Source organism: Atractosteus spatula, chromosome 5, assembly GCF_055471065.1.
Source record: "Atractosteus spatula isolate fAtrSpa1 chromosome 5, fAtrSpa1.hap1, whole genome shotgun sequence".
Classification (NCBI taxonomy): domain Eukaryota; kingdom Metazoa; phylum Chordata; class Actinopteri; order Semionotiformes; family Lepisosteidae; genus Atractosteus; species Atractosteus spatula.
Genome location: NC_142710.1, coordinates 14,249,865 through 14,276,353, shown reverse-complemented (window position 1 = coordinate 14,276,353; position 26,489 = coordinate 14,249,865). Strand labels below are relative to the sequence as shown.

At 54.4% G+C, this 26,489-nt stretch overlaps 38 non-coding genes across 38 annotated transcripts; 28 read left to right on the top strand and 10 right to left on the bottom strand.

The window, feature by feature from the left end:
* Positions 1–395: 395 nt before the first annotated feature.
* Positions 396–468, top strand: trnam-cau (transfer RNA methionine (anticodon CAU)). The gene has a single exon. It is a non-coding gene; the product is annotated as a tRNA-Met (tRNA).
* Positions 469–993: 525 nt separating this feature from the next.
* Positions 994–1,066, top strand: trnaa-agc (transfer RNA alanine (anticodon AGC)). Its single transcript has one exon. It is a non-coding gene; the product is annotated as a tRNA-Ala (tRNA).
* A 738-nt stretch (positions 1,067–1,804) lies between these two features.
* On the bottom strand, positions 1,805–1,876 carry trnap-ugg (transfer RNA proline (anticodon UGG)). The gene has a single exon. It is a non-coding gene; the product is annotated as a tRNA-Pro (tRNA).
* Positions 1,877–2,541: 665 nt separating this feature from the next.
* Positions 2,542–2,614, top strand: trnam-cau (transfer RNA methionine (anticodon CAU)). The gene has a single exon. It is a non-coding gene; the product is annotated as a tRNA-Met (tRNA).
* A 525-nt stretch (positions 2,615–3,139) lies between these two features.
* Positions 3,140–3,212, top strand: trnaa-agc (transfer RNA alanine (anticodon AGC)). The gene has a single exon. It is a non-coding gene; the product is annotated as a tRNA-Ala (tRNA).
* A 738-nt stretch (positions 3,213–3,950) lies between these two features.
* Positions 3,951–4,022, bottom strand: trnap-cgg (transfer RNA proline (anticodon CGG)). Its single transcript has one exon. It is a non-coding gene; the product is annotated as a tRNA-Pro (tRNA).
* A 189-nt stretch (positions 4,023–4,211) lies between these two features.
* On the top strand, positions 4,212–4,284 carry trnaa-ugc (transfer RNA alanine (anticodon UGC)). Its single transcript has one exon. It is a non-coding gene; the product is annotated as a tRNA-Ala (tRNA).
* Positions 4,285–4,687: 403 nt separating this feature from the next.
* On the top strand, positions 4,688–4,760 carry trnam-cau (transfer RNA methionine (anticodon CAU)). The gene has a single exon. It is a non-coding gene; the product is annotated as a tRNA-Met (tRNA).
* Positions 4,761–5,285: 525 nt separating this feature from the next.
* Positions 5,286–5,358, top strand: trnaa-agc (transfer RNA alanine (anticodon AGC)). Its single transcript has one exon. It is a non-coding gene; the product is annotated as a tRNA-Ala (tRNA).
* Positions 5,359–6,096: 738 nt separating this feature from the next.
* trnap-ugg (transfer RNA proline (anticodon UGG)) lies at positions 6,097–6,168 on the bottom strand. The gene has a single exon. It is a non-coding gene; the product is annotated as a tRNA-Pro (tRNA).
* A 665-nt stretch (positions 6,169–6,833) lies between these two features.
* trnam-cau (transfer RNA methionine (anticodon CAU)) lies at positions 6,834–6,906 on the top strand. The gene has a single exon. It is a non-coding gene; the product is annotated as a tRNA-Met (tRNA).
* A 525-nt stretch (positions 6,907–7,431) lies between these two features.
* Positions 7,432–7,504, top strand: trnaa-agc (transfer RNA alanine (anticodon AGC)). The gene has a single exon. It is a non-coding gene; the product is annotated as a tRNA-Ala (tRNA).
* A 734-nt stretch (positions 7,505–8,238) lies between these two features.
* On the bottom strand, positions 8,239–8,310 carry trnap-cgg (transfer RNA proline (anticodon CGG)). The gene has a single exon. It is a non-coding gene; the product is annotated as a tRNA-Pro (tRNA).
* Positions 8,311–8,975: 665 nt separating this feature from the next.
* Positions 8,976–9,048, top strand: trnam-cau (transfer RNA methionine (anticodon CAU)). Its single transcript has one exon. It is a non-coding gene; the product is annotated as a tRNA-Met (tRNA).
* Positions 9,049–9,573: 525 nt separating this feature from the next.
* trnaa-agc (transfer RNA alanine (anticodon AGC)) lies at positions 9,574–9,646 on the top strand. Its single transcript has one exon. It is a non-coding gene; the product is annotated as a tRNA-Ala (tRNA).
* Positions 9,647–10,641: 995 nt separating this feature from the next.
* On the top strand, positions 10,642–10,714 carry trnaa-ugc (transfer RNA alanine (anticodon UGC)). Its single transcript has one exon. It is a non-coding gene; the product is annotated as a tRNA-Ala (tRNA).
* Positions 10,715–11,118: 404 nt separating this feature from the next.
* On the top strand, positions 11,119–11,191 carry trnam-cau (transfer RNA methionine (anticodon CAU)). Its single transcript has one exon. It is a non-coding gene; the product is annotated as a tRNA-Met (tRNA).
* A 525-nt stretch (positions 11,192–11,716) lies between these two features.
* On the top strand, positions 11,717–11,789 carry trnaa-agc (transfer RNA alanine (anticodon AGC)). The gene has a single exon. It is a non-coding gene; the product is annotated as a tRNA-Ala (tRNA).
* A 734-nt stretch (positions 11,790–12,523) lies between these two features.
* Positions 12,524–12,595, bottom strand: trnap-cgg (transfer RNA proline (anticodon CGG)). The gene has a single exon. It is a non-coding gene; the product is annotated as a tRNA-Pro (tRNA).
* A 665-nt stretch (positions 12,596–13,260) lies between these two features.
* Positions 13,261–13,333, top strand: trnam-cau (transfer RNA methionine (anticodon CAU)). Its single transcript has one exon. It is a non-coding gene; the product is annotated as a tRNA-Met (tRNA).
* Positions 13,334–13,858: 525 nt separating this feature from the next.
* trnaa-agc (transfer RNA alanine (anticodon AGC)) lies at positions 13,859–13,931 on the top strand. The gene has a single exon. It is a non-coding gene; the product is annotated as a tRNA-Ala (tRNA).
* A 738-nt stretch (positions 13,932–14,669) lies between these two features.
* Positions 14,670–14,741, bottom strand: trnap-cgg (transfer RNA proline (anticodon CGG)). Its single transcript has one exon. It is a non-coding gene; the product is annotated as a tRNA-Pro (tRNA).
* Positions 14,742–15,406: 665 nt separating this feature from the next.
* trnam-cau (transfer RNA methionine (anticodon CAU)) lies at positions 15,407–15,479 on the top strand. The gene has a single exon. It is a non-coding gene; the product is annotated as a tRNA-Met (tRNA).
* Positions 15,480–16,004: 525 nt separating this feature from the next.
* trnaa-agc (transfer RNA alanine (anticodon AGC)) lies at positions 16,005–16,077 on the top strand. Its single transcript has one exon. It is a non-coding gene; the product is annotated as a tRNA-Ala (tRNA).
* Positions 16,078–17,072: 995 nt separating this feature from the next.
* Positions 17,073–17,145, top strand: trnaa-ugc (transfer RNA alanine (anticodon UGC)). Its single transcript has one exon. It is a non-coding gene; the product is annotated as a tRNA-Ala (tRNA).
* Positions 17,146–17,549: 404 nt separating this feature from the next.
* On the top strand, positions 17,550–17,622 carry trnam-cau (transfer RNA methionine (anticodon CAU)). Its single transcript has one exon. It is a non-coding gene; the product is annotated as a tRNA-Met (tRNA).
* A 525-nt stretch (positions 17,623–18,147) lies between these two features.
* Positions 18,148–18,220, top strand: trnaa-agc (transfer RNA alanine (anticodon AGC)). The gene has a single exon. It is a non-coding gene; the product is annotated as a tRNA-Ala (tRNA).
* A 738-nt stretch (positions 18,221–18,958) lies between these two features.
* Positions 18,959–19,030, bottom strand: trnap-cgg (transfer RNA proline (anticodon CGG)). The gene has a single exon. It is a non-coding gene; the product is annotated as a tRNA-Pro (tRNA).
* Positions 19,031–19,219: 189 nt separating this feature from the next.
* trnaa-ugc (transfer RNA alanine (anticodon UGC)) lies at positions 19,220–19,292 on the top strand. The gene has a single exon. It is a non-coding gene; the product is annotated as a tRNA-Ala (tRNA).
* A 403-nt stretch (positions 19,293–19,695) lies between these two features.
* trnam-cau (transfer RNA methionine (anticodon CAU)) lies at positions 19,696–19,768 on the top strand. The gene has a single exon. It is a non-coding gene; the product is annotated as a tRNA-Met (tRNA).
* A 1,336-nt stretch (positions 19,769–21,104) lies between these two features.
* trnap-ugg (transfer RNA proline (anticodon UGG)) lies at positions 21,105–21,176 on the bottom strand. The gene has a single exon. It is a non-coding gene; the product is annotated as a tRNA-Pro (tRNA).
* A 665-nt stretch (positions 21,177–21,841) lies between these two features.
* trnam-cau (transfer RNA methionine (anticodon CAU)) lies at positions 21,842–21,914 on the top strand. The gene has a single exon. It is a non-coding gene; the product is annotated as a tRNA-Met (tRNA).
* A 525-nt stretch (positions 21,915–22,439) lies between these two features.
* On the top strand, positions 22,440–22,512 carry trnaa-agc (transfer RNA alanine (anticodon AGC)). The gene has a single exon. It is a non-coding gene; the product is annotated as a tRNA-Ala (tRNA).
* A 738-nt stretch (positions 22,513–23,250) lies between these two features.
* On the bottom strand, positions 23,251–23,322 carry trnap-ugg (transfer RNA proline (anticodon UGG)). The gene has a single exon. It is a non-coding gene; the product is annotated as a tRNA-Pro (tRNA).
* A 668-nt stretch (positions 23,323–23,990) lies between these two features.
* On the top strand, positions 23,991–24,063 carry trnam-cau (transfer RNA methionine (anticodon CAU)). The gene has a single exon. It is a non-coding gene; the product is annotated as a tRNA-Met (tRNA).
* A 1,330-nt stretch (positions 24,064–25,393) lies between these two features.
* Positions 25,394–25,465, bottom strand: trnap-cgg (transfer RNA proline (anticodon CGG)). The gene has a single exon. It is a non-coding gene; the product is annotated as a tRNA-Pro (tRNA).
* A 189-nt stretch (positions 25,466–25,654) lies between these two features.
* trnaa-ugc (transfer RNA alanine (anticodon UGC)) lies at positions 25,655–25,727 on the top strand. Its single transcript has one exon. It is a non-coding gene; the product is annotated as a tRNA-Ala (tRNA).
* A 403-nt stretch (positions 25,728–26,130) lies between these two features.
* trnam-cau (transfer RNA methionine (anticodon CAU)) lies at positions 26,131–26,203 on the top strand. Its single transcript has one exon. It is a non-coding gene; the product is annotated as a tRNA-Met (tRNA).
* The last annotated feature ends 286 nt before the right edge of the window (positions 26,204–26,489 follow it).

Here is a 26,489-nt window from a genome sequence, read left to right as displayed (position 1 = left end):
TGAGAGCTCGGTGTGCCGAAAGGTGTCCTTTAGCCTGTGTTCGCGCCTTGCGCCGAGAGTGAAGCGTTTAGCAGCCACGCCCCCTTTTCATCTTCTCTCTGGCTTAAGTGCGTCTCCGCCACTCTCTCTTGACACTTCATGTCAGCATGTCAGAGGTCCCAGTGATGTTTTTAATGGCTGAGTGAGGCCACGATGCTGACGCAGAGAGGCCATTTCAGCCAGAGAGACTTGTGCTAGGTGAGCTGTGAAAGACAGACTCGCGACAGAAACAAACTCCAAAAGTCTCGGTGAGATCAAAAGGCAAACACAACACCCAGCAGAGGGCGTCGCAAGATTAGGGACCAGGCGTCTGAAATCCGTGTGAGGCAATCTTTCTGGCCGGCACGCCGCAGCTGGCCTCGTTGGCGCAGCAGGTAGCGCGTCAGTCTCATAATCTGAAGGTCGTGAGTTCGATCCTCACACGGGGCAGGGCCGCTTGCTCTCTTGCTCTTTTCAGACACTGGCAGCAACTATTCGCTCAGAACCACCTCTGCTTGCCTACCACCTGGAAAGCGTCACCTTTACACGGGAGAGGAGCAAAGCCGCACCCCTTTCCTACATAACATTCACATTCACAATTAAGTCCAGAAATTTGCCCTAACTTTCGCTGGCGCTGCTGTCAGCCTGCCCCTGTTGCCGAAGAAAGGCTCACACAGCGTCATGACAGTTGCAAAACAATGTTCCACACTCCGTAAGCAACAACTTCAGTGTTTCAAGTCACCCGATATGCCGAGAGTCAAAGGAGCGCAAAACACGAAGCGTCAAAAGACAAGATGACTTGATGGAAAGAGCATTGAACTGAGGAGCACCAAAGTTCAGCTCGTACAATAGGCAACGAAGCTCCCGGCATCTTCATCGCACTTGAAAGGACTGCCTTGCAGACCAAGGGCAGCGGGTGGTGTCCGGTAAGAGGGGCAGAGGCGGTAAGACATGATGCCGAGACGCCTGAAGCGAGGGGGATTAGCTCAAATGGTAGAGCGCTCGCTTAGCATGCGAGAGGTAGCGGGATCGATGCCCGCATCCTCCAGGTCCGAGTCTGGTGCTCTGGGAGCCGGGTGCTCTCCTTTAGCCTCTGCGACTTCTGATAGGATCTCCTCCGCTGAACGTCCTTCAGCTGTCAAGCATTGAAGGGCCACGCCTCCTTCCCCGCCTCAGTCTGCACTGAGTGCGTCTCCGGCATTTTCTCGTCCAATTTGGCAGCTTAGCAAATGAAAAGTATATCCGAGCGAAAACAGTGCTGAGGATACTCTCACGAATCCTTAGAAGACGTGCGTTTGATCAACGATTGCTAAACATTCACATTCGAGCCATCGAGCTCATAGTTTTCCTTTAAAAATTGAAAGCTGTCAGCGAGCACATCACGCTCTGCGGGACGCCCCGTATTTTGAGTACTTCAACAGAAAGAAGAGCAGACAGCTCCATAAATATGCGAGGCGCAGAGAGCGAAAGGCGAGCCCCGCACACGTTTCGGTGGCTGAGAGGGGGCAGTTTTTGCTTCTGCATTTCTCAAGTAATGACGCATGACAACAAGCGTTCGCGGTGCTCATTTACGACATAGTGGTGAGGGGTTTTCAGGACGTGTTCTCTTGAACGAGCAACGAGGTTGCCGCCTTGGACAGCTGACTGCACGCTGTCATTGTGCCACGTGATGAGGATTGACCAGGCTCCTTCAGTCATCAGTCACCTTCCATCGTTTTCCGTAAGCAGACGCTGCGAGGTGATGTGGATATCAGTTCCCAGATTCGAGTGTGGCAGAGGAGGAAAAGGGCTCGTCCGGGATTTGAACCCGGGACCTCTCGCACCCAAAGCGAGAATCATACGCCTAGACCAACGAGCCACAGCGACTCTTCCGCTTTTGTGTTGTCAGCGAGCTGGAGGACGGGGGGAGGCGTCATTCGCTCGTCCCGTCAGACCTTCATCAATAAGTCAAGAAAGCCGACTGCCTTGCAGGCGAAGGGCAGTGGACGGCGCCCGGTAAGAGGGGAACAAGCGGCACAAGGCGACGCCGAGGGGAAAGGCGCAGCGAGGGGGTTTAGCTCACATGGTAGAGCGCTCGCTTTGCATGCGAGAGGTAGCGGGATCGATGCCCGCATCCTCCAGGTGTACGCTGAGAGCTCGGTGTGCCGAAAGGTGTCCTTTAGCCTGTGTTCGCGCCTTGCGCCGAGAGTGAAGCGTTTAGCAGCCACGCCCCCTTTTCATCTTCTCTCTGGCTTAAGTGCGTCTCCGCCACTCTCTCTTGACACTTCATGTCAGCATGTCAGAGGTCCCAGTGATGTTTTTAATGGCTGAGTGAGGCCACGATGCTGACGCAGAGAGGCCATTTCAGCCAAAGAGACTTGTGCTAGGTGAGCTGTGAAAGACAGACTCGCGACAGAAACAAACCCCAAAAGTCTCGGTGAGATCAAAAGGCAACACAACACCCAGCAGAGGGCGTCGCAAGATTAGGGACCAGGCGTCTGAAATCCGTGTGAGGCAATCTTTCTGACCGGCACGCCGCAGCTGGCCTCGTTGGCGCAGCAGGTAGCGCGTCAGTCTCATAATCTGAAGGTCGTGAGTTCGATCCTCACACGGGGCAGGGCCGCTTGCTCTCTTGCTCTTTTCAGACACTGGCAGCAACTATTCGCTCAGAACCACCTCTGCTTGCCTACCACCTGGAAAGCGTCACCTTTACACGGGAGAGGAGCAAAGCCGCACCCCTTTCCTACATAACATTCACATTCACAATTAAGTCCAGAAATTTACCCTAACTTTCGCTGGCGCTGCTGTCAGCCTGCCCCTGTTGCCGAAGAAAGGCTCACACAGCGTCATGACAGTTGCAAAACAATGTTCCACACTCCGTAAGCAACAACTTCAGTGTTTCAAGTCACCCGATATGCCGAGAGTCAAAGGAGCGCAAAACACGAAGCGTCAAAAGACAAGATGACTTGATGGAAAGAGCATTGAACTGAGGAGCACCAAAGTTCAGCTCGTACAATAGGCAACGAAGCTCCCGGCGTCTTCATCGCACTTGAAAGGACTGCCTTGCAGACCAAGGGCAGCGGGTGGTGTCCGGTAAGAGGGGCAGAGGCGGTAAGACATGATGCCGAGACGCCTGAAGCGAGGGGGATTAGCTCAAATGGTAGAGCGCTCGCTTAGCATGCGAGAGGTAGCGGGATCGATGCCCGCATCCTCCAGGTCCGAGTCTGGAGCTCTGGGAGCCGGGTGCTCTCCTTTAGCCTCTGCGACTTCTGATAGGTTCTCCTCCGCTGAACGTCCTTCAGCTGTCAAGCATTGAAGGGCCACGCCTCCTTCCCCGCCTCAGTCTGCACTGAGTGCGTCTCCGGCATTTTCTCGTCCAATTTGGCAGCTTAGCAAATGAAAAGTATATCCGAGCGAAAACAGTGCTGAGGATACTCTCACGAATCCTTAGAAGACGTGCGTTTGATCAACGATTGCTAAACATTCACATTCGAGCCATCGAGCTCATAGTTTTCCTTTAAAAATTGAAAGCTGTCAGCGAGCACATCACGCTCTGCGGGACGCCCCGTATTTTGAGTACTTCAACAGAAAGAAGAGCAGACAGCTCCATAAATATGCGAGGCGCAGAGAGCGAAAGGCGAGCCCCGTACACGTTTCGGTGGCTGAGAGGGGGCAGTTTTTGCTTCTGCATTTCTCAAGTAATGACGCATGACAACAAGCGTTCGGGGTGCTCATTTACGACATAGTGGTGAGGGGTTTTCAGGACGTGTTCTCTTGAACGAGCAACGAGGTTGCCGCCTTGGACAGCTGACTGCACGCTGTCATTGTGCCACGTGATGAGGATTGACCAGGCTCCTTCAGTCATCAGTCACCTTCCATCGTTTGCCGTAAGCAGACGCTGCGAGGTGATGTGGATATCAGTTCCCAGATTCGAGTGTGGCAGAGGAGGAAAAGGGCTCGTCCGGGATTTGAACCCGGGACCTCTCGCACCCGAAGCGAGAATCATACGCCTAGACCAACGAGCCACAGCGACTCTTCCGCTTTTGTGTTGTCAGCGAGCTGGAGGACGGGGGGAGGCGTCATTCGCTCGTCCCGTCAGACCTTCATCAATAAGTCAAGAAAGCCGACTGCCTTGCAGGCGAAGGGCAGTGGACGGCGCCCGGTAAGAGGGGAACAAGCGGCACAAGGCGACGCCGAGGGGGAAGGCACAGCGAGGGGGATTAGCTCACATGGTAGAGCGCTCGCTTTGCATGCGAGAGGTAGCGGGATCGATGCCCGCATCCTCCAGGTGTACGCTGAGAGCTCGGTGTGCCGAAAGGTGTCCTTTAGCCTGTGTTCGCGCCTTGCGCCGAGAGTGAAGCGTTTAGCAGCCACGCCCCCTTTTCATCTGCTCTCTGGCTTAAGTGCGTCTCCGCCACTCTCTCTTGACACTTCATGTCAGCATGTCAGAGGTCCCAGTGATGTTTTTAATGGCTGAGTGAGGCCACGATGCTGACGCAGAGAGGCCATTTCAGCCAGAGAGACTTGTGCTAGGTGAGCTGTGAAAGACAGACTCGCGACAGAAACAAACCCCAAAAGTCTCGGTGAGATCAAAAGGCAACACAACACCCAGCAGAGGGCGTCGCAAGATTAGGGACCAGGCGTCTGAAATCCGTGTGAGGCAAGCTTTCTGGCCGGCACGCCGCAGCTGGCCTCTTTGGCGCAGCAGGTAGCGCGTCAGTCTCATAATCTGAAGGTCGTGAGTTCGATCCTCACACGGGGCAGGGCCGCTTGCTCTCTTGCTCTTTTCAGACACTGGCAGCAACTATTCGCTCAGAACCACCTCTGCTTGCCTACCACCTGGAAAGCGTCACCTTTACACGGGAGAGGAGCAAAGCCGCACCCCTTTCCTACATAACATTCACATTCACAATTAAGTCCAGAAATTTGCCCTAACTTTCGCTGGCGCTGCTGTCAGCCTGCCCCTGTTGCCGAAGAAAGGCTCACACAGCGTCATGACAGTTGCAAAACAATGTTCCACACTCCGTAAGCAACAACTTCAGTGTTTCAAGTCACCCGATATGCCGAGAGTCAAAGGAGCGCAAAACACGAAGCGTCAAAAGACAAGATGACTTGATGGAAAGAGCATTGAACTGAGGAGCACCAAAGTTCAGCTCGTACAATAGGCAACGAAGCTCACGGCGTCTTCATCGCACTTGAAAGGACTGCCTTGCAGACCAAGGGCAGCGGGTGGTGTCCGGTAAGAGGGGCAGAGGGGGTAAGACATGATGCCGAGACACCTGAAGCAAGGGGGATTAGCTCAAATGGTAGAGCGCTCGCTTAGCATGCGAGAGGTAGCGGGATCGATGCCCGCATCCTCCAGGTCCGAGTCTGGAGCTCTGGGAGCCGGGTGCTCTCCTTTAGCCTCTGCGACTTCTGATAGGTTCTCCTCCGCTGAACGTCCTTCAGCTGTCAAGCATTGAAGGGCCACGCCTCCTTCCCCGCCTCAGTCTGCACTGAGTGCGTCTCCGGCATTTTCTCGTCCAATTTGGCAGCTTAGCAAATGAAAAGTATATCCGAGCGAAAACAGTGCTGAGGATACTCTCACGAATCCTTAGAAGACGTGCGTTTGATCAACGATTGCTAAACATTCACATTCGAGCCATCGAGCTCATAGTTTTCCTTTAAAAATTGAAAGCTGTCAGCGAGCACATCACGCTCTGCGGGACGCCCCGTATTTTGAGTACTTCAACAGAAAGAAGAGCAGACAGCTCCATAAATATGCGAGGCGCAGAGAGCGAAAGGCGAGCCCCGCACACGTTTCGGTGGCTGAGAGGGGGCAGTTTTTGCTTCTGCATTTCTCAAGTAATGACGCATGACAACAAGCGTTCGCGGTGCTCATTTACGACATAGTGGTGAGGGGTTTTCAGGACGTGTTCTCTTGAACGAGCAACGAGGTTGCCGCCTTGGACAGCTGACTGCACGCTGTCATTGTGCCACGTGATGAGGATTGACCAGGCTCCTTCAGTCATCAGTCACCTTCCATCGTTTTCCGTAAGCAGACGCTGCGAGGTGATGTGGATATCAGTTCCCAGATTCGAGTGTGGCAGAGGAGGAAAAGGGCTCGTCCGGGATTTGAACCCGGGACCTCTCGCACCCAAAGCGAGAATCATACGCCTAGACCAACGAGCCACAGCGACTCTTCCGCTTTTGTGTTGTCAGCGAGCTGGAGGACGGGGGGAGGCGTCATTCGCTCGTCCCGTCAGACCTTCATCAATAAGTCAAGAAAGCCGACTGCCTTGCAGGCGAAGGGCAGTGGACGGCGCCCGGTAAGAGGGGAACAAGCGGCACAAGGCGACGCCGAGGGGAAAGGCGCAGCGAGGGGGTTTAGCTCACATGGTAGAGCGCTCGCTTTGCATGCGAGAGGTAGCGGGATCGATGCCCGCATCCTCCAGGTGTACGCTGAGAGCTCGGTGTGCCGAAAGGTGTCCTTTAGCCTGTGTTCGCGCCTTGCGCCGAGAGTGAAGCGTTTAGCAGCCACGCCCCCTTTTCATCTTCTCTCTGGCTTAAGTGCGTCTCCGCCACTCTCTCTTGACACTTCATGTCAGCATGTCAGAGGTCCCAGTGATGTTTTTAATGGCTGAGTGAGGCCACGATGCTGACGCAGAGAGGCCATTTCAGCCAAAGAGACTTGTGCTAGGTGAGCTGTGAAAGACAGACTCGCGACAGAAACAAACCCCAAAAGTCTCGGTGAGATCAAAAGGCAACACAACACCCAGCAGAGGGCGTCGCAAGATTAGGGACCAGGCGTCTGAAATCCGTGTGAGGCAAGCTTTCTGGCCGGCATGCCGCAGCTGGCCTCGTTGGCGCAGCAGGTAGCGCGTCAGTCTCATAATCTGAAGGTCGTGAGTTCGATCCTCACACGGGGCAGGGCCGCTTGCTCTCTTGCTCTTTTCAGACACTGGCAGCAACTATTCGCTCAGAACCACCTCTGCTTGCCTACCACCTGGAAAGCGTCACCTTTACACGGGAGAGGAGCAAAGCCGCACCCCTTTCCTACATAACATTCACATTCACAATTAAGTCCAGAAATTTGCCCTAACTTTCGCTGGCGCTGCTGTCAGCCTGCCCCTGTTGCCGAAGAAAGGCTCACACAGCGTCATGACAGTTGCAAAACAATGTTCCACACTCCGTAAGCAACAACTTCAGTGTTTCAAGTCACCCGATATGCCGAGAGTCAAAGGAGCGCAAAACACGAAGCGTCAAAAGACAAGATGACTTGATGGAAAGAGCATTGAACTGAGGAGCACCAAAGTTCAGCTCGTACAATAGGCAACGAAGCTCCCGGCGTCTTCATCGCACTTGAAAGGACTGCCTTGCAGACCAAGGGCAGCGGGTGGTGTCCGGTAAGAGGGGCAGAGGCGGTAAGACATGATGCCGAGACGCCTGAAGCGAGGGGGATTAGCTCAAATGGTAGAGCGCTCGCTTAGCATGCGAGAGGTAGCGGGATCGATGCCCGCATCCTCCAGGTCCGAGTCTGGAGCTCTGGGAGCCGGGTGCTCTCCTTTAGCCTCTGCGACTTCTGATAGGTTCTCCTCCGCTGAACGTCCTTCAGCTGTCAAGCATTGAAGGGCCACGCCTCCTTCCCCGCCTCAGTCTGCACTGAGTGCGTCTCCGGCATTTTCTCGTCCAATTTGGCAGCTTAGCAAATGAAAAGTATATCCGAGCGAAAACAGTGCTGAGGATACTCTCACGAATCCTTAGAAGACGTGCGTTTGATCAACGATTGCTAAACATTCACATTCGAGCCATCGAGCTCATAGTTTTCCTTTAAATATTGAAAGCTGTCAGCGAGCACATCACGCTCTGCGGGACGCCCCGTATTTTGAGTACTTCAACAGAAAGAAGAGCAGACAGCTCCATAAATATGCGAGGCGCAGAGAGCGAAAGGCGAGCCCCGCACACGTTTCGGTGGCTGAGAGGGGGCAGTTTTTGCTTCTGCATTTCTCAAGTAATGACGCATGACAACAAGCGTTCGCGGTGCTCATTTACGACATAGTGGTGAGGGGTTTTCAGGACGTGTTCTCTTGAACGAGCAACGAGGTTGCCGCCTTGGACAGCTGACTGCACGCTGTCATTGTGCCACGTGATGAGGATTGACCAGGCTCCTTCAGTCATCAGTCACCTTCCATCGTTTGCCGTAAGCAGACGCTGCGAGGTGATGTGGATATCAGTTCCCAGGAGTGTGGCAGAGGAGGAAAAGGGCTCGTCCGGGATTTGAACCCGGGACCTCTCGCACCCGAAGCGAGAATCATACGCCTAGACCAACGAGCCACAGCGACTCTTCTGCTTTTGTGTTGTCAGCGAGCTGGAGGACGGGGGGAGGCGTCATTCGCTCGTCCCGTCAGACCTTCATCAATAAGTCAAGAAAGCCGACTGCCTTGCAGGCGAAGGGCAGTGGACGGCGCCCGGTAAGAGGGGAACAAGCGGCACAAGGCGACGCCGAGGGGGAAGGCACAGCGAGGGGGATTAGCTCACATGGTAGAGCGCTCGCTTTGCATGCGAGAAGTAGCGGGATCGATGCCCGCATCCTCCAGGTGTACGCTGAGAGCTCGGTGTGCCGAAAGGTGTCCTTTAGCCTGTGTTCGCGCCTTGCGCCGAGAGTGAAGCGTTTAGCAGCCACGCCCCCTTTTCATCTTCTCTCTGGCTTAAGTGCGTCTCTGCCACTCTCTCTTGACACTTCATGTCAGCATGTCAGAGGTCCCAGTGATGTTTTTAATGGCTGAGTGAGGCCACGATGCTGACGCAGAGAGGCCATTTCAGCCAAAGAGACTTGTGCTAGGTGAGCTGTGAAAGACAGACTCGCGACAGAAACAAACCCCAAAAGTCTCGGTGAGATCAAAAGGCAACACAACACCCAGCAGAGGGCGTCGCAAGATTAGGGACCAGGCGTCTGAAATCCGTGTGAGGCAATCTTTCTGGCCGGCACGCCGCAGCTGGCCTCGTTGGCGCAGCAGGTAGCGCGTCAGTCTCATAATCTGAAGGTCGTGAGTTCGATCCTCACACGGGGCAGGGCCGCTTGCTCTCTTGCTCTTTTCAGACACTGGCAGCAACTATTCGCTCAGAACCACCTCTGCTTGCCTACCACCTGGAAAGCGTCACCTTTACACGGGAGAGGAGCAAAGCCGCACCCCTTTCCTACATAACATTCACATTCACAATTAAGTCCAGAAATTTGCCCTGACTTTCGCTGGCGCTGCTGTCAGCCTGCCCCTGTTGCCGAAGAAAGGCTCACACAGCGTCATGACAGTTGCAAAACAATGTTCCACACTCCGTAAGCAACAACTTCAGTGTTTCAAGTCACCCGATATGCCGAGAGTCAAAGGAGCGCAAAACACGAAGCGTCAAAAGACAAGATGACTTGATGGAAAGAGCATTGAACTGAGGAGCACCAAAGTTCAGCTCGTACAATAGGCAACGAAGCTCCCGGCGTCTTCATCGCACTTGAAAGGACTGCCTTGCAGACCAAGGGCAGCGGGCGGTGCCCGGTAAGAGGGGCAGAGGCGGTAAGACATGATGCCGAGACGCTTGAAGCGAGGGGGGTTAGCTCAAATGGTAGAGCGCTCGCTTAGCATGCGAGAGGTAGCGGGATCGATGCCCGCATCCTCCAGGTCCGAGTCTGGAGCTCTGGGAGCCGGGTGCTCTCCTTTAGCCTCTGCGACTTCTGATAGGTTCTCCTCCGCTGAACGTCCTTCAGCTGTCAAGCATTGAAGGGCCACGCCTCCTTCCCCGCCTCAGTCTGCACTGAGTGCGTCTCCGGCATTTTCTCGTCCAATTTGGCAGCTTAGCAAATGAAAAGTATATCCGAGCGAAAACAGTGCTGAGGATACTCTCACGAATCCTTAGAAGACGTGCGTTTGATCAACGATTGCTAAACATTCACATTCGAGCCATCGAGCTCATAGTTTTCCTTTAAAAATTGAAAGCTGTCAGCGAGCACATCACGCTCTGCGGGACGCCCCGTATTTTGAGTACTTCAACAGAAAGAAGAGCAGACAGCTCCATAAATATGCGAGGCGCAGAGAGCGAAAGGCGAGCCCCGCACACGTTTCGGTGGCTGAGAGGGGGCAGTTTTTGCTTCTGCATTTCTCAAGTAATGACGCATGACAACAAGCGTTCGCGGTGCTCATTTACGACATAGTGGTGAGGGGTTTTCAGGACGTGTTCTCTTGAACGAGCAACGAGGTTGCCGCCTTGGACAGCTGACTGCACGCTGTCATTGTGCCACGTGATGAGGATTGACCAGGCTCCTTCAGTCATCAGTCACCTTCCATCGTTTGCCGTAAGCAGACGCTGCGAGGTGATGTGGATATCAGTTCCCAGGAGTGTGGCAGAGGAGGAAAAGGGCTCGTCCGGGATTTGAACCCGGGACCTCTAGCACCCGAAGCGAGAATCATACGCCTAGACCAACGAGCCACAGCGACTCTTCCGCTTTTGTGTTGTCAGCGAGCTGGAGGACGGGGGGAGGCGTCATTCGCTCGTCCCGTCAGACCTTCATCAATAAGTCAAGAAAGCCGACTGCCTTGCAGGCGAAGGGCAGTGGACGGCGCCCGGTAAGAGGGGAACAAGCGGCACAAGGCGACGCCGAGGGGGAAGGCACAGCGAGGGGGATTAGCTCACATGGTAGAGCGCTCGCTTTGCATGCGAGAGGTAGCGGGATCGATGCCCGCATCCTCCAGGTGTACGCTGAGAGCTCGGTGTGCCGAAAGGTGTCCTTTAGCCTGTGTTCGCGCCTTGCGCCGAGAGTGAAGCGTTTAGCAGCCACGCCCCCTTTTCATCTTCTCTCTGGCTTAAGTGCGTCTCCGCCACTCTCTCTTGACACTTCATGTCAGCATGTCAGAGGTCCCAGTGATGTTTTTAATGGCTGAGTGAGGCCACGATGCTGACGCAGAGAGGCCATTTCAGCCAGAGAGACTTGTGCTAGGTGAGCTGTGAAAGACAGACTCGCGACAGAAACAAACTCCAAAAGTCTCGGTGAGATCAAAAGGCAAACACAACACCCAGCAGAGGGCGTCGCAAAATTAGAGACCAGGCGTCTGAAATCCGTGTGAGGCAATCTTTCTGGCCGGCACGCCGCAGCTGGCCTCGTTGGCGCAGCAGGTAGCGCGTCAGTCTCATAATCTGAAGGTCGTGAGTTCGATCCTCACACGGGGCAGGGCCGCTTGCTCTCTTGCTCTTTTCAGACACTGGCAGCAACTATTCGCTCAGAACCACCTCTGCTTGCCTACCACCTGGAAAGCGTCACCTTTACGCGGGAGAGGAGCAAAGCCGCACCCCTTTCCTACATAACATTCACATTCACAATTAAGTCCAGAAATTTGCCCTAACTTTCGCTGGCGCTGCTGTCAGCCTGCCCCTGTTGCCGAAGAAAGGCTCACACAGCGTCATGACAGTTGCAAAACAATGTTCCACACTCCGTAAGCAACAACTTCAGTGTTTCAAGTCACCCGATATGCCGAGAGTCAAAGGAGCGCAAAACACGAAGCGTCAAAAGACAAGATGACTTGATGGAAAGAGCATTGAACTGAGGAGCACCAAAGTTCAGCTCGTACAATAGGCAACGAAGCTCCCGGCGTCTTCATCGCACTTGAAAGGACTGCCTTGCAGACCAAGGGCAGCGGGTGGTGTCCGGTAAGAGGGGCAGAGGCGGTAAGACATGATGCCGAGACGCCTGAAGCGAGGGGGATTAGCTCAAATGGTAGAGCGCTCGCTTAGCATGCGAGAGGTAGCGGGATCGATGCCCGCATCCTCCAGGTCCGAGTCTGGAGCTCTGGGAGCCGGGTGCTCTCCTTTAGCCTCTGCGACTTCTGATAGGTTCTCCTCCGCTGAACGTCCTTCAGCTGTCAAGCATTGAAGGGCCACGCCTCCTTCCCCGCCTCAGTCTGCACTGAGTGCGTCTCCGGCATTTTCTCGTCCAATTTGGCAGCTTAGCAAATGAAAAGTATATCCGAGCGAAAACAGTGCTGAGGATACTCTCACGAATCCTTAGAAGACGTGCGTTTGATCAACGATTGCTAAACATTCACATTCGAGCCATCGAGCTCATAGTTTTCCTTTAAAAATTGAAAGCTGTCAGCGAGCACATCACGCTCTGCGGGACGCCCCGTATTTTGAGTACTTCAACAGAAAGAAGAGCAGACAGCTCCATAAATATGCGAGGCGCAGAGAGCGAAAGGCGAGCCCCGCACACGTTTCGGTGGCTGAGAGGGGGCAGTTTTTGCTTCTGCATTTCTCAAGTAATGACGCATGACAACAAGCGTTCGCGGTGCACATTTACGACATAGTGGTGAGGGGTTTTCAGGACGTGTTCTCTTGAACGAGCAACGAGGTTGCCGCCTTGGACAGCTGACTGCACGCTGTCATTGTGCCACGTGATGAGGATTGACCAGGCTCCTTCAGTCATCAGTCACCTTCCATCGTTTGCCGTAAGCAGACGCTGCGAGGTGATGTGGATATCAGTTCCCAGGAGTGTGGCAGAGGAGGAAAAGGGCTCGTCCGGGATTTGAACCCGGGACCTCTCGCACCCGAAGCGAGAATCATACGCCTAGACCAACGAGCCACAGCGACTCTTCTGCTTTTGTGTTGTCAGCGAGCTGGAGGACGGGGGGAGGCGTCATTCGCTCGTCCCGTCAGACCTTCATCAATAAGTCAAGAAAGCCGACTGCCTTGCAGGCGAAGGGCAGTGGACGGCGCCCGGTAAGAGGGGAACAAGCGGCACAAGGCGACGCCGAGGGGGAAGGCACAGCGAGGGGGATTAGCTCACATGGTAGAGCGCTCGCTTTGCATGCGAGAAGTAGCGGGATCGATGCCCGCATCCTCCAGGTGTACGCTGAGAGCTCGGTGTGCCGAAAGGTGTCCTTTAGCCTGTGTTCGCGCCTTGCGCCGAGAGTGAAGCGTTTAGCAGCCACGCCCCCTTTTCATCTTCTCTCTGGCTTAAGTGCGTCTCTGCCACTCTCTCTTGACACTTCATGTCAGCATGTCAGAGGTCCCAGTGATGTTTTTAATGGCTGAGTGAGGCCACGATGCTGACGCAGAGAGGCCATTTCAGCCAAAGAGACTTGTGCTAGGTGAGCTGTGAAAGACAGACTCGCGACAGAAACAAACCCCAAAAGTCTCGGTGAGATCAAAAGGCAACACAACACCCAGCAGAGGGCGTCGCAAGATTAGGGACCAGGCGTCTGAAATCCGTGTGAGGCAATCTTTCTGGCCGGCACGCCGCAGCTGGCCTCGTTGGCGCAGCAGGTAGCGCGTCAGTCTCATAATCTGAAGGTCGTGAGTTCGATCCTCACACGGGGCAGGGCCGCTTGCTCTCTTGCTCTTTTCAGACACTGGCAGCAACTATTCGCTCAGAACCACCTCTGCTTGCCTACCACCTGGAAAGCGTCACCTTTACACGGGAGAGGAGCAAAGCCGCACCCCTTTCCTACATAACATTCACATTCACAATTAAGTCCAGAAATTTGCCCTGACTTTCGCTGGCGCTGCTGTCAGCCTGCCCCTGTTGCCGAAGAAAGGCTCACACAGCGTCATGACAGTTGCAAAACAATGTTCCACACTCCGTAAGCAACAACTTCAGTGTTTCAAGTCACCCGATATGCCGAGAGTCAAAGGAGCGCAAAACACGAAGCGTCAAAAGACAAGATGACTTGATGGAAAGAGCATTGAACTGAGGAGCACCAAAGTTCAGCTCGTACAATAGGCAACGAAGCTCCCGGCGTCTTCATCGCACTTGAAAGGACTGCCTTGCAGACCAAGGGCAGCGGGCGGTGCCCGGTAAGAGGGGCAGAGGCGGTAAGACATGATGCCGAGACGCTTGAAGCGAGGGGGGTTAGCTCAAATGGTAGAGCGCTCGCTTAGCATGCGAGAGGTAGCGGGATCGATGCCCGCATCCTCCAGGTCCGAGTCTGGAGCTCTGGGAGCCGGGTGCTCTCCTTTAGCCTCTGCGACTTCTGATAGGTTCTCCTCCGCTGAACGTCCTTCAGCTGTCAAGCATTGAAGGGCCACGCCTCCTTCCCCGCCTCAGTCTGCACTGAGTGCGTCTCCGGCATTTTCTCGTCCAATTTGGCAGCTTAGCAAATGAAAAGTATATCCGAGCGAAAACAGTGCTGAGGATACTCTCACGAATCCTTAGAAGACGTGCGTTTGATCAACGATTGCTAAACATTCACATTCGAGCCATCGAGCTCATAGTTTTCCTTTAAAAATTGAAAGCTGTCAGCGAGCACATCACGCTCTGCGGGACGCCCCGTATTTTGAGTACTTCAACAGAAAGAAGAGCAGACAGCTCCATAAATATGCGAGGCGCAGAGAGCGAAAGGCGAGCCCCGCACACGTTTCGGTGGCTGAGAGGGGGCAGTTTTTGCTTCTGCATTTCTCAAGTAATGACGCATGACAACAAGCGTTCGCGGTGCTCATTTACGACATAGTGGTGAGGGGTTTTCAGGACGTGTTCTCTTGAACGAGAAACGAGGTTGCCGCCTTGGACAGCTGACTGCACGCTGTCATTGTGCCACGTGATGAGGATTGACCAGGCTCCTTCAGTCATCAGTCACCTTCCATCGTTTGCCGTAAGCAGACGCTGCGAGGTGATGTGGATATCAGTTCCCAGAATCGAGTGTGGCAGAGGAGGAAAAGGGCTCGTCCGGGATTTGAACCCGGGACCTCTCGCACCCGAAGCGAGAATCATACGCCTAGACCAACGAGCCACAGCGACTCTTCCGCTTTTGTGTTGTCAGCGAGCTGGAGGACGGGTGGAGGCGTCATTCGCTCGTCCCGTCAGACCTTCATCAATAAGTCAAGAAAGCCGACTGCCTTGCAGGCGAAGGGCAGTGGACGGCGCCCGGTAAGAGGGGAACAAGCGGCACAAGGCGACGCCGAGGGGGAAGGCACAGCGACGGGGATTAGTTCACATGGTAGAGCTTTCGCTTTGCATGCGAGAGGTAGCGGGATCGATGCCCGCATCCTCCAGGTGTACGCTGAGAGCTCGGTGTGCCGAAAGGTGTCCTTTAGCCTGTGTTCGCGCCTTGCGCCGAGAGTGAAGCGTTTAGCAGCCACGCCCCCTTTTCATCTGCTCTCTGGCTTAAGTGCGTCTCCGCCACTCTCTCTTGACACTTCATGTCAGCATGTCAGAGGTCCCAGTGATGTTTTTAATGGCTGAGTGAGGCCACGATGCTGACGCAGAGAGGCCATTTCAGCCAGAGAGACTTGTGCTAGGTGAGCTGTGAAAGACAGACTCGCGACAGAAACAAACCCCAAAAGTCTCGGTGAGATCAAAAGGCAACACAACACCCAGCAGAGGGCGTCGCAAGATTAGGGACCAGGCGTCTGAAATCCGTGTGAGGCAATCTTTCTGGCCGGCATGCCGCAGCTGGCCTCGTTGGCGCAGCAGGTAGCGCGTCAGTCTCATAATCTGAAGGTCGTGAGTTCGATCCTCACACGGGGCAGGGCCGCTTGCTCTCTTGCTCTTTTCAGAAACTGGCAGCAACTATTCGCTCAGAACCACCTCTGCTTGCCTACCACCTGGAAAGCGTCACCTTTACACGGGAGAGGAGCAAAGCCGCACCCCTTTCCTACATAACATTCACATTCACAATTAAGTCCAGAAATTTGCCCTAACTTTCGCTGGCGCTGCTGTCAGCCTGCCCCTGTTGCCGAAGAAAGGCTCACACAGCGTCATGACAGTTGCAAAACAATGTTCCACACTCCGTAAGCAACAACTTCAGTGTTTCAAGTCACCCGATATGCCGAGAGTCAAAGGAGCGCAAAACACGAAGCGTCAAAAGACAAGATGACTTGATGGAAAGAGCATTGAACTGAGGAGCACCAAAGTTCAGCTCGTACAATAGACAACGAAGCTCCCGGCGTCTTCATCGCACTTGAAAGGACTGCCTTGCAGACCAAGGGCAGCGGGCGGTGCCCGGTAAGAGGGGCAGAGGCGGTAAGACATGATGCCGAGACACCTGAAGCGAGGGGGGTTAGCTCAAATGGTAGAGCGCTCGCTTAGCATGCGAGAGGTAGCGGGATCGATGCCCGCATCCTCCAGGTCCGAGTCTGGAGCTCTGGGAGCCGGGTGCTCTCCTTTAGCCTCTGCGACTTCTGATAGGTTCTCCTCCGCTGAACGTCCTTCAGCTGTCAAGCATTGAAGGGCCACGCCTCCTTCCCCGCCTCAGTCTGCACTGAGTGCGTCTCCGGCATTTTCTCGTCCAATTTGGCAGCTTAGCAAATGAAAAGTATATCCGAGCGAAAACAGTGCTGAGGATACTCTCACGAATCCTTAGAAGACGTGCGTTTGATCAACGATTGCTAAACATTCACATTCGAGCCATCGAGCTCATAGTTTTCCTTTAAAAATTGAAAGCTGTCAGCGAGCACATCACGCTCTGCGGGACGCCCCGTATTTTGAGTACTTCAACAGAAAGAAGAGCAGACAGCTCCATAAATATGCGAGGCGCAGAGAGCGAAAGGCGAGCCCCGCACACGTTTCGGTGGCTGAGAGGGGGCAGTTTTTGCTTCTGCATTTCTCAAGTAATGACGCATGACAACAAGCGTTCGCGGTGCTCATTTACGACATAGTGGTGAGGGGTTTTCAGGACGTGTTCTCTTGAACGAGCAACGAGGTTGCCGCCTTGGACAGCTGACTGCACGCTGTCATTGTGCCACGTGATGAGGATTGACCAGGCTCCTTCAGTCATCAGTCACCTTCCATCGTTTGCCGTAAGCAGACGCTGCGAGGTGATGTGGATATCAGTTCCCAGGAGTGTGGCAGAGGAGGAAAAGGGCTCGTCCGGGATTTGAACCCGGGACCTCTAGCACCCGAAGCGAGAATCATACGCCTAGACCAACGAGCCACAGCGACTCTTCCGCTTTTGTGTTGTCAGCGAGCTGGAGGACGGGGGGAGGCGTCATTCGCTCGTCCCGTCAGACCTTCATCAATAAGTCAAGAAAGCCGACTGCCTTGCAGGCGAAGGGCAGTGGACGGCGCCCGGTAAGAGGGGAACAAGCGGCACAAGGCGACGCCGAGGGGGAAGGCACAGCGAGGGGGATTAGCTCACATGGTAGAGCGCTCGCTTTGCATGCGAGAGGTAGCGGGATCGATGCCCGCATCCTCCAGGTGTACGCTGAGAGCTCGGTGTGCCGAAAGGTGTCCTTTAGCCTGTGTTCGCGCCTTTCGCCGAGAGTGAAGCGTTTAGCAGCCACGCCCCCTTTTCATCTTCTCTCTGGCTTAAGTGCGTCTCCGCCACTCTCTCTTGACACTTCATGTCAGCATGTCAGAGGTCCCAGTGATGTTTTTAATGGCTGAGTGAGGCCACGATGCTGACGCAGAGAGGCCATTTCAGCCAGAGAGACTTGTGCTAGGTGAGCTGTGAAAGACAGACTCGCGACAGAAACAAACTCCAAAAGTCTCGGTGAGATCAAAAGGCAAACACAACACCCAGCAGAGGGCGTCGCAAAATTAGAGACCAGGCGTCTGAAATCCGTGTGAGGCAATCTTTCTGGCCGGCACGCCGCAGCTGGCCTCGTTGGCGCAGCAGGTAGCGCGTCAGTCTCATAATCTGAAGGTCGTGAGTTCGATCCTCACACGGGGCAGGGCCGCTTGCTCTCTTGCTCTTTTCAGACACTGGCAGCAACTATTCGCTCAGAACCACCTCTGCTTGCCTACCACCTGGAAAGCGTCACCTTTACGCGGGAGAGGAGCAAAGCCGCACCCCTTTCCTACATAACATTCACATTCACAATTAAGTCCAGAAATTTGCCCTAACTTTCGCTGGCGCTGCTGTCAGCCTGCCCCTGTTGCCGAAGAAAGGCTCACACAGCGTCATGACAGTTGCAAAACAATGTTCCACACTCCGTAAGCAACAACTTCAGTGTTTCAAGTCACCCGATATGCCGAGAGTCAAAGGAGCGCAAAACACGAAGCGTCAAAAGACAAGATGACTTGATGGAAAGAGCATTGAACTGAGGAGCACCAAAGTTCAGCTCGTACAATAGGCAACGAAGCTCCCGGCGTCTTCATCGCACTTGAAAGGACTGCCTTGCAGACCAAGGGCAGCGGGTGGTGTCCGGTAAGAGGGGCAGAGGCGGTAAGACATGATGCCGAGACGCCTGAAGCGAGGGGGATTAGCTCAAATGGTAGAGCGCTCGCTTAGCATGCGAGAGGTAGCGGGATCGATGCCCGCATCCTCCAGGTCCGAGTCTGGAGCTCTGGGAGCCGGGTGCTCTCCTTTAGCCTCTGCGACTTCTGATAGGTTCTCCTCCGCTGAACGTCCTTCAGCTGTCAAGCATTGAAGGGCCACGCCTCCTTCCCCGCCTCAGTCTGCACTGAGTGCGTCTCCGGCATTTTCTCGTCCAATTTGGCAGCTTAGCAAATGAAAAGTATATCCGAGCGAAAACAGTGCTGAGGATACTCTCACGAATCCTTAGAAGACGTGCGTTTGATCAACGATTGCTAAACATTCACATTCGAGCCATCGAGCTCATAGTTTTCCTTTAAAAATTGAAAGCTGTCAGCGAGCACATCACGCTCTGCGGGACGCCCCGTATTTTGAGTACTTCAACAGAAAGAAGAGCAGACAGCTCCATAAATATGCGAGGCGCAGAGAGCGAAAGGCGAGCCCCGCACACGTTTCGGTGGCTGAGAGGGGGCAGTTTTTGCTTCTGCATTTCTCAAGTAATGACGCATGACAACAAGCGTTCGCGGTGCTCATTTACGACATAGTGGTGAGGGGTTTTCAGGACGTGTTCTCTTGAACGAGAAACGAGGTTGCCGCCTTGGACAGCTGACTGCACGCTGTCATTGTGCCACGTGATGAGGATTGACCAGGCTCCTTCAGTCATCAGTCACCTTCCATCGTTTGCCGTAAGCAGACGCTGCGAGGTGATGTGGATATCAGTTCCCAGAATCGAGTGTGGCAGAGGAGGAAAAGGGCTCGTCCGGGATTTGAACCCGGGACCTCTCGCACCCGAAGCGAGAATCATACGCCTAGACCAACGAGCCACAGCGACTCTTCCGCTTTTGTGTTGTCAGCGAGCTGGAGGACGGGTGGAGGCGTCATTCGCTCGTCCCGTCAGACCTTCATCAATAAGTCAAGAAAGCCGACTGCCTTGCAGGCGAAGGGCAGTGGACGGCGCCCGGTAAGAGGGGAACAAGCGGCACAAGGCGACGCCGAGGGGGAAGGCACAGCGAGGGGGATTAGCTCACATGGTAGAGCGCTCGCTTTGCATGCGAGAGGTAGCGGGATCGATGCCCGCATCCTCCAGGTGTACGCTGAGAGGTCGGTGTGCCGAAAGGTGTCCTTTAGCCTGTGTTCGCGCCTTGCGCCGAGAGTGAAGCGTTTAGCAGCCACGCCCCCTTTTCATCTTCTCTCTGGCTTAAGTGCGTCTCCGCCACTCTCTCTTGACACTTCATGTCAGCATGTCAGAGGTCCCAGTGAAGTTTTTAATGGCTGAGTGAGGCCACGATGCTGACGCAGAGAGGCCATTTCAGCCACAGAGACTTGTGCTAGGTGAGCTGTGAAAGACAGACTCGCGACAGAAACAAACCCCAAAAGTCTCGGTGAGATCAAAAGGCAACACAACACCCAGCAGAGGGCGTCGCAAGATTAGGGACCAGGCGTCTGAAATCCGTGTGAGGCAATCTTTCTGGCCAGCATGCCGCAGCTGGCCTCGTTGGCGCAGCAGGTAGCGCGTCAGTCTCATAATCTGAAGGTCGTGAGTTCGATCCTCACACGGGGCAGGGCCGCTTGCTCTCTTGCTCTTTTCAGACACTGGCAGCAACTATTCGCTCAGAACCACCTCTGCTGGCCTACCACCTGGAAAGCGTCACCTTTACACGGGAGAGGAGCAAAGCCGCACCCCTTTCCTACATAACATTCACATTCACAATTAAGTCCAGAAATTTGCCCTAACTTTCGCTGGCGCTGCTGTCAGCCTGCCCCTGTTGCCGAAGAAAGGCTCACACAGCGTCATGACAGTTGCAAAACAATGTTCCACACTCCGTAAGCAACAACTTCAGTGTTTCAAGTCACCCGATATGCCGAGAGTCAAAGGAGCGCAAAACACGAAGCGTCAAAAGACAAGATGACTTGATGGAAAGAGCATTGAACTGAGGAGCACCAAAGTTCAGCTCGTACAATAGGCAACGAAGCTCCCGGCGTCTTCATCGCACTTGAAAGGACTGCCTTGCAGACCAAGGGCAGCGGGTGGTGTCCGGTAAGAGGGGCAGAGGCGGTAAGACATGATGCCGAGACACCTGAAGCGAGGGGGGTTAGCTCAAATGGTAGAGCGCTCGCTTAGCATGCGAGAGGAAGCTGGATCGATGCCCGCATCCTCCAGGTCCGAGTCTGGAGCTCTGGGAGCCGGGTGCTCTCCTTTAGCCTCTGCGACTTCTGACAGGTTCTCCTCCGCTGAACGTCCTTCAGCTGTCAAGCATTGAAGGGCCACGCCTCCTTCCCCGCCTCAGTCTGCACTGAGTGCGTCTCCGGCATTTTCTCGTCCAATTTGGCAGCTTAGCAAATGAAAAGTATATCCGAGCGAAAACAGTGCTGAGGATACTCTCACGAATCCTTAGAAGACGTGCGTTTGATCAACGATTGCTAAACATTCACATTCGAGCCATCGAGCTCATAGTTTTCCTTTAAAAATTGAAAGCTGTCAGCGAGCACATCACGCTCTGCGGGACGCCCCGTATTTTGAGTACTTCAACAGAAAGAAGAGCAGACAGCTCCAAAAATATGCGAGGCGCAGAGAGCGAAAGGCGAGCCCCGCACACGTTTCGGTGGCTGAGAGGGGGCAGTTTTTGCTTCTGCATTTCTCAAGTAATGACACATTACAACAAGCGTTCGCGGTGCTCATTTAAGACATAGTGGTGGGGGGTTTTCAGGACGTGTTCTCTTGAACGAGCAACGAGGTTGCCGCCTTGGACAGCTGACTGCACGCTGTCATTGTGCCACGTGATGAGGATTGACCAGGCTCCTTCAGTCATCAGTCACCTTCCATCGTTTGCCGTAAGCAGACGCTGCGAGGTGATGTGGATATCAGTTCCCAGATTCGAGTGTGGCAGAGGAGGAAAAGGGCTCGTCCGGGATTTGAACCCGGGACCTCTCGCACCCAAAGCAAGAATCATACGCCTAGACCAACGAGCCACAGCGACTCTTCCGCTTTTGTGTTGTCAGCGAGCTGGAGGACGGGGGGAGGCGTCATTCGCTCGTCCCGTCAGACCTTCATCAATAAGTCAAGAAAGCCGACTGCCTTGCAGGCGAAGGGCAGTGGACGGCGCCCGGTAAGAGGGGAACAAGCGGCACAAGGCGACGCCGAGGGGGAAGGCACAGTGAGGGGGATTAGCTCACATGGTAGAGCGCTTGCTTTGCATGCGAGAGGTAGCGGGATCGATGCCCGCATCCTCCAGGTGTACGCTGAGAGCTCGGTGTGCCGAAAGGTGTCCTTTAGCCTGTGTTCGCACCTTGCGCCAAGAGTGAAGCGTTTAGCAGCCACGCCCCCTTTTCATCTGCTCTCTGGCTTAAGTGCGTCTCCGCCACTCTCTCTTGACACTTCATGTCAGCATGTCAGAGGTCCCAGTGATGTTTTTAATGGCTGAGTGAGGCCACGATGCTGACGCAGAGAGGCCATTTCAGCCAGAGAGACTTGTGCAAGGTGAGCTGTGAAAGACAGACTCGCGACAGAAACAAACCCCAAAAGTCTCGGTGAGATCAAAAGGCAACACAACACCCAGCAGAGGGCGTCGCAAGATTAGGGACCAGGCGTCTGAAATCCGTGTGAGGCAATCTTTCTGGCCGGCACGCCGCAGCTGGCCTCGTTGGCGCAGCAGGTAGCGCGTCAGTCTCATAATCTGAAGGTCGTGAGTTCGATCCTCACACGGGGCAGGGCCGCTTGCTCTCTTGCTCTTTTCAGACACTGGCAGCAACTATTCGCTCAGAACCACCTCTGCTTGCCTACCACCTGGAAAGCGTCACCTTTACACGGGAGAGGAGCAAAGCCGCACCCCTTTCCTACATAACATTCACATTCACAATTAAGTCCAGAAATGTGCCCTAACTTTCGCTGGCGCTGCTGTCAGCCTGCCCCTGTTGCCGAAGAAAGGCTCACACAGCGTCATGACAGTTGCAAAACAATGTTCCACACTCCGTAAGCAACAACTTCAGTGTTTCAAGTCACCCGATATGCCGAGAGTCAAAGGAGCGCAAAACACGAAGCGTCAAAAGACAAGATGACTTGATGGAAAGAGCATTGAACTGAGGAGCACCAAAGTTCAGCTCGTACAATAGGCAACGAAGCTCCCGGCGTCTTCATCGCACTTGAAAGGACTGCCTTGCAGACCAAGGGCAGCGGGTGGTGTCCGGTAAGAGGGGCAGAGGCGGTAAGACATGATGCCGAGACACCTGAAGCGAGGGGGGTTAGCTCAAATGGTAGAGCGCTCGCTTAGCATGCGAGAGGTAGCGGGATCGATGCCCGCATCCTCCAGGTCCGAGTCTGGAGCTCTGGGAGCCGGGTGATCTCCTTTAGCCTCTGCGACTTCTGATAGGTTCTCCTCCGCTGAACGTCCTTCAGCTGTCAAGCATTGAAGGGCCACGCCTCCTTCCCCGCCTCAGTCTGCACTGAGTGCGTCTCCGGCATTTTCTCGTCCAATTTGGCAGCTTAGCAAATGAAAAGTATATCCGAGCGAAAACAGTGCTGAGGATACTCTCACGAATCCTTAGAAGACGTGCGTTTGATCAACGATTGCTAAACATTCACATTCGAGCCATCGAGCTCATAGTTTTCCTTTAAATATTGAAAGCTGTCAGCGAGCACATCACGCTCTGCGGGACGCCCCGTATTTTGAGTACTTCAACAGAAAGAAGAGCAGACAGCTCCATAAATATGCGAGGCGCAGAGAGCGAAAGGCGAGCCCCGCACACGTTTCGGTGGCTGAGAGGGGGCAGTTTTTGCTTCTGCATTTCTCAAGTAATGACGCATGACAACAAGCGTTCGCGGTGCTCATTTACGACATAGTGGTGAGGGGTTTTCAGGACGTGTTCTCTTGAACGAGCAACGAGGTTGCCGCCTTGGACAGCTGACTGCACGCTGTCATTGTGCCACGTGATGAGGATTGACCAGGCTCCTTCAGTCATCAGTCACCTTCCATCGTTTGCCGTAAGCAGACGCTGCGAGGTGATGTGGATATCAGTTCCCAGATTCGAGTGTGGCAGAGGAGGAAAAGGGCTCGTCCGGGATTTGAACCCGGGACCTCTCGCACCCAAAGCGAGAATCATACGCCTAGACCAACGAGCCACAGCGACTCTTCCGCTTATGTGTTGTCAGTGAGCTGGAGGACGGGGGGGAGGCGTCATTCGCTCGTCCCGTCAGACCTTCATCAATAAGTCAAGAAAGCCGACTGCCTTGCAGGCGAAGGGCAGTGGACGGCGCCCGGTAAGAGGGGAACAAGCGGCACAAGGCGACGCCGAGGGGGAAGGCACAGCGAGGGGGATTAGCTCACATGGTAGAGCGCTTGCTTTGCATGCGAGAGGTAGCGGGATCGATGCCCGCATCCTCCAGGTGTACGCTGAGAGCTCGGTGTGCCGAAAGGTGTCTTTTAGCCTGTGTTCGCGCCTTGCGCCGAGAGTGAAGCGTTTAGCAGCCACGCCCCCTTTTCATCTTCTCTCTGGCTTAAGTGCGTCTCCGCCACTCTCTCTTGACACTTCATGTCAGCATGTCAGAGGTCCCAGTGATGTTTTTAATGGCTGAGTGAGGCCACGATGCTGACGCAGAGAGGCCATTTCAGCCAGAGAGACTTGTGCTAGGTGAGCTGTGAAAGACAGACTCGCGACAGAAACAAACCCCAAAAGTCTCGGTGAGATCAAAAGGCAAACACAACACCCAGCAGAGGGCGTCGCAAGATTAGGGACCAGGCGTCTGAAATCCGTGTGAGGCAATCTTTGTGGCCGGCACGGCGCAAACTGGCCTCGTTGGTGCAGCAGGTAGCGCGTCAGTCTCATAATCTGAAGGTCGTGAGTTCGATCCTCACACGGGGCAGGGCCGCTTGCTCTCTTGCTCTTTTCAGACACTGGCAGCAACTATTCGCTCAGAACCACCTCTGCTTGCCTACCACCTGGAAAGCGTCACCTTTACACGGGAGAGGAGCAAAGCCGCACCCCTTTCCTACATAACATTCACATTCACAATTAAGTCCAGAAATTTGCCCTAACTTTCGCTGGCGCTGCTGTCAGCCTGCCCCTGTTGCCGAAGAAAGGCTCACACAGCGTCATGACAGTTGCAAAACAATGTTCCACACTCCGTAAGCAACAACTTCAGTGTTTCAAGTCACCCGATATGCCGAGAGTCAAAGGAGCGCAAAACACGAAGCGTCAAAAGACAAGATGACTTGATGGAAAGAGCATTGAACTGAGGAGCACCAAAGTTCAGCTCGTACAATAGGCAACGAAGCTCCCGGCGTCTTCATCGCACTTGAAAGGACTGCCTTGCAGACCAAGGGCAGCGGGTGGTGTCCGGTAAGAGGGGCAGAGACGGTAAGACATGATGCCGAGACACCTGAAGCGAGGGGGGTTAGCTCAAATGGTAGAGCGCTCACTTAGCATGCGAGAGATAGCGGGATCAATGCCCGCATCCTCCAGGTCCGAGTCTGGAGCTCTGGGAGCCGGGTGCTCTCCTTTAGCCTCTGCGACTTCTGATAGGTTCTCCTCCGCTGAGCGTCCTTCAGCTGTCAAGCATTGAAGGGCCACGCCTCCTTCCCCGCCTCAGTCTGCACTGAGTGCGTCTCCGGCATTTTCTCGTCCAATTTGGCAGCTTAGCAAATGAAAAGTATATCCGAGCGAAAACAGTGCTGAGGATACTCTCACGAATCCTTAGAAGACGTGCGTTTAATCAACGATTGCTAAACATTCACATTCGAGCCATCGAGCTCATAGTTTTCCTTTAAATATTGAAAGCTGTCAGCGAGCACATCACGCTGTGCGGGACGCCCCGTATTTTGAGTACTTCAACAGAAAGAAGAGCAGACAGCTCCATAAATATGCGAGGCGCAGAGAGCGAAAGGCGAGCCCCGCACACGTTTCGGTGGCTGAGAGGGGGCAGTTTTTGCTTCTGCATTTCTCAAGTAATGACGCATGACAACAAGCGGTCGCGGTGCTCATTTACGACAGTGGTGAGGGGTTTTCAGGACGTGTTCTCTTGAACGAGCAACGAGGTTGCCGCCTTGGACAGCTGACTGCACGCTGTCATTGTGCCACGTGATGAGGATTGACCAGGCTCCTTCAGTCATCAGTCACCTTCCATCGTTTGCCGTAAGCAGACGCTGCGAGGTGATGTGGATATCAGTTCCCAGGAGTGTGGCAGAGGAGGAAAAGGGCTCGTCCGGGATTTGAACCCGGGACCTCTCGCACCCGAAGCGAGAATCATACGCCTAGACCAACGAGCCACAGCGACTCTTCCGCTTTTGTGTTGTCAGCGAGCTGGAGGACGGGGGGAGGCGTCATTCGCTCGTCCCGTCAGACCTTCATCAATAAGTCAAGAAAGCCGACTGCCTTGCAGGCGAAGGGCAGTGGACGGCGCCCGGTAAGAGGGGAACAAGCGGCACAAGGCGACTCCGAGGGGGAAGGCACAGCGAGGGGGATTAGCTCACATGGTAGAGCGCTCGCTTTGCATGCGAGAGGTAGCGGGATCGATGCCCGCATCCTCCAGGTGTACGCTGAGAGCTCGGTGTGCCGAAAGGTGTCCTTTAGCCTGTGTTCGCGCCTTGTGCTGAGAGTGAAGCGTTTAGCAGCCACGCCCCCTTTTCATCTTCTCTCTGGCTTAAGTGCGTCTCCGCCACTCTCTCTTGACACTTTATGTCAGCATGTCAGAGGTCCCAGTGATGTTTTTAATGGCTGAGTGAGGCCACGATGCTGACGCAGAGAGGCCATTTCAGCCAGAGAGACTTGTGCTAGGTGAGCTGTGAAAGACAGACTCGCGACAGAAACAAACCCCAAAAGTCTCGGTGAGATCAAAAGGCAACACAACACCCAGCAGAGGGCGTCGCAAGATTAGGGACCAGGCGTCTGAAATCCGTGTGAGGCAATCTTTCTGGCCGGCACGCCGCAGCTGGCCTCGTTGGCGCAGCAGGTAGCGCGTCAGTCTCATAATCTGAAGGTCGTGAGTTCGATCCTCACACGGGGCAGGGCCGCTTGCTCTCTTGCTCTTTTCAGACACTGGCAGCAACTATTCGCTCAGAACCACCTCTGCTTGCCTACCACCTGGAAAGCGTCACCTTTACACGGGAGAGGAGCAAAGCCGCACCCCTTTCCTACATAACATTCACATTCACAATTAAGTCCAGAAATTTGCCCTAACTTTCGCTGGCGCTGCTGTCAGCCTGCCCCTGTTGCCGAAGAAAGGCTCACACAGCGTCATGACAGTTGCAAAACAATGTTCCACACTCCGTAAGCAACAACTTCAGTGTTTCA